Source organism: Sus scrofa, chromosome 13 (assembly GCF_054392235.1).
Source record: "Sus scrofa isolate SSC_HxYL_T2T_F1_AM1 chromosome 13, Sscrofa_HxYL_maternal_Yorkshire_Landrace_v2.0, whole genome shotgun sequence".
NCBI lineage: Eukaryota > Metazoa > Chordata > Mammalia > Artiodactyla > Suidae > Sus > Sus scrofa.
Window position 1 is genome coordinate 213997333 of NC_139395.1, and position 3520 is coordinate 214000852.

The following is a 3520-nucleotide window of genomic DNA, read 5'->3' on the forward strand; positions in this document are numbered from 1 at the left end:
GTGGAGGCAAGACGGCACTGTCCTTTTCTCATTAAGTGTATTTATAAACATACTGAACATGAAACATTTTTCCTTTCTTCACAGTGATGGATGATTATATGTCTATGAAATGTTTTCATTTATTTGGCGCCAGGGTAATCAAAATCAGTTGAAACTGTCCCACTGAAGGGAAAGAAAACAAGGAGGCCTGGGACAGCCTGTGCTCCTTTCCTCCCGCTCTTCAAGGGTAGTACTGGCAGCAGGGCTGGCTTCGCAAAGGAACACGCTCTTCGGCTGGTAATTACTCCCAGTCGTGCTCGTGGCTGCCATCCACGGAGGCTGCAGCCCGGCAGAATGTTCAAAGCATCGCCTCCTCTCTGGGAGCAGTGTGGGAGCAGTGGGGCCAGCCTGTGCGTGACTCTGTTTAGGCTGAGAAAGAGCTGGTCCCAGGAAACCTTTGTGAATGAAACTCTCCTGCTTTCAAGTCTGCCCTGGCCTGTGTTCTGGGTCAGTCGTCCTGATCTCCAACATCCTGTTTAAAAACTGGTGTTTTCCACTACACACAGACAAAACGATTTCTATTATAAGCTCGTCATGGTCAGGCAAAGACAGGCAAGGGAGATTAGGTAAGGAAGCTGAGTTGACCTGCTAGTGAGAAAAATACAGGAAGCAGATGCCTGCTTCTTTCTTTGGATGGGGTTCCTTGGCCAGCTGAGGAACTCAGATCTTTGTTTTACCAAACCAACGTTCCTTTGGAAAGGCCTCTGTCTTACCCACCGAAGGTCTTAACCCTCATGCTTCTTAACGGGTCTGTACTGCAGACCATAAAGCAGAGAGATCACCAGAAGTGAGCAAAACCCTTCCTTAGTTTAGGCTGGATGAACTCACTAAGACAGGCAAAGATTTTATCTCTGTGCTATGCCAGGGCCATGAAATTGGCATTCGTAAGTATGAAAGCCGGATAAAAATTCTAAAATTTCTCTGTCTGATATGGACACAGACATCTTTTCCCTAAGGAGCAAGGGGCAAAAGGGATCACTGAATTACCCAATAGACCTTCCTTTTATTTTTGTAAATCCCCATGTTTAGCCATGAACTTTGGAGGTGCCCAATTTGTAAATGTAAGCAAGTGTAAATCTCCAAGAGCACAGTGCATTCTTGAAGATACTTAAGGTTGCTTCTGGAATTCTGGGGCAGTTTGAAAAAGAAAACTACAGGTTTTCCATGCCATCTTTCCATAATTAAAAATTAACCACGATGATTAACGTGTATCTGTGATACTTATAAAAGAAGGTGTGAGAAGGAGACTGGCCCATAAAGAGGTGGTTTGAATAATGCTTGGGGTGGCAGCCCTGATTTCAAATGTTTAGCTCTTCAATTACTTGATGTGAAATCTCTCACTTCCCTAAGACAGGAACTGGTGAATTCAGAAACTGGTGGCAACAGACTTCCTCCCAGAGAGTTAAGATGACATCATCTGAGGTGGTATGCTAAGTATAGTTTCAAAATAGCCAATCACACTGGCTGAGATGAAGTGGTCACAGCCAACCACTATCTCTCATCCTTCATTGTCCACTCCAATGACCTCAGCCTTCAGGGAGCATCCTGGTGAGCAAAACCAGGGGCAGCCAGCCAATTTTTATACAAATCCCTAGATGCATTTATCACCAGATAAATAGATCATGTTAAGGATATCTGTGGCAGGAATGGATTCCTCAGACAATATAACTTTGGTGTCTTTTTAGGTAATATATTTTTCTTCATGGGCAGGGTCAACCGATTTATTTTAGAATGAGCATTTTTTCTTTCTTCTTTCTTTCTTTTTCTCTTTCTCTCTTTCCTTCTATCCCTTTCTCTCTTTCCCTTTCTTCCTTCCTCCCTCCCTCCCACTATACCAGGGGGAGGGATCGAACCTCCATCCTGGCCCTACAGAAATGCCACCAATCCAATTGTGTCACAGCAGGAACTCCAGAATGAGCATTTTCTATTTTTAGAGGGTCTTTTCCATTTCGCTTAGAATTTTATCTGAAGTATGAACAAATTCTCGAATGTTTAATATGAACTGAGAGGAGAGAAGCCCTTAATAAGGGTTCAGTTAACTGGTTTCGTTTGCCAGCAGATGATATAATTCAGAAAGCCCACCAGCTGCCACTTGGTCAGTTCCCAGCAAGTAGGTTCTAATTGCCTCACTTCACCTGTACCTTTTTCCAGGTTTAGCCAAAGAAACTTCCTTCCCTCCATCCACTTTCAATCATACCACAGAATACTCAACTTTTGAAATGTACACAAGGTCTCTCTCATACACACACACACACAGTCAATTATATTTAGGGCAGGCTATATAAGTTGCAAGGACCAGTGAAAAGTGAAATCATGGGCCCCTTGGTTCAAATTTATGAAGACTTTCAAGATAGTGGCAGCAGAATTTCAAGAGCGTTAAACCAAGAATGAGGTCCTTCTGAGGGGGGACCTGTATAACCATATAGGTCTCATGCCCACAGTGCCAGCCCTGACTGCTTTAATAATCACACTAAATGTCTCCTTATAAGTACACAGCAAAGAACACGTCTGGAGCAACTGAAAGTTACTTTGTGCTAAAACTTTCCTTTCAGCCCAACACCAATTACCCATAACTCAGCCATAATATGTTAGCAATGGAAACTGATTTCTTACATTAAAATTTCTAGCAATTTTATAGGTATTTTCTCTTTTGATCTTAAGACATTCTTATTCTCCCCAATTTGTCAGTATGCAAACAGGCATAGTAACTTATCCAAGGGCACATTTAATTTTTTTTTCTGCCCTTATGTGTACTATATAGAACATTTGAAAACTATGGAAAGAAAATATTTATTACTCATAAACTACCACCTTAGAGATAACTGCTATTAAAATTTCAGTATGGATCCTTCTAAGTCTATTTTTCTATACTTTTTCTGTTCTTTTTAGGGCCACAGCTGTGACATATGAAAGTTCCCAGGCTAGGGGTCAAATCAGAGCTGTAGTTGACAGTCTACACCACAGCTACAGCAGCACTCTTTCCTTAACCCACTGACTGAGGCCAGGGATCGAACCAGAATCCTCATGGATACGAGCTGGGTTTGTTACTGCTGAGCCACAACGGGAATGCCTCTATAATTTTTAATGCAAGACTTTGTATAAGTTCCTGTGTGTTTTTCTATCTAAATGGGGCTCATATCATGCATACTGCTTAATAACCCTTTCAACTTCATGACATAACCCAAATGTCCCCCACATTATTAAACACTCCTCCTATGAAGAATTATTTTTAGTGGTTATGTAATAGTCCATCATGGTTGGTAAGGAATCCATTTAGAAAAAAATGGGAGATGATAAAGAGAAAAAATATTGGTGTTTACTGCTTTTCATATTATAACCCTTTTACTCCTCACCACTGCCTTATAAGCTAGATGTTATTATCTCCATTTCACAGATAAAGAAATTGAGATACTGACAGTTTAAATAATTAGCTACAAGTCACACATTAGGGCGAAGCTGGAATTTGGACTGAGGTCTGCTT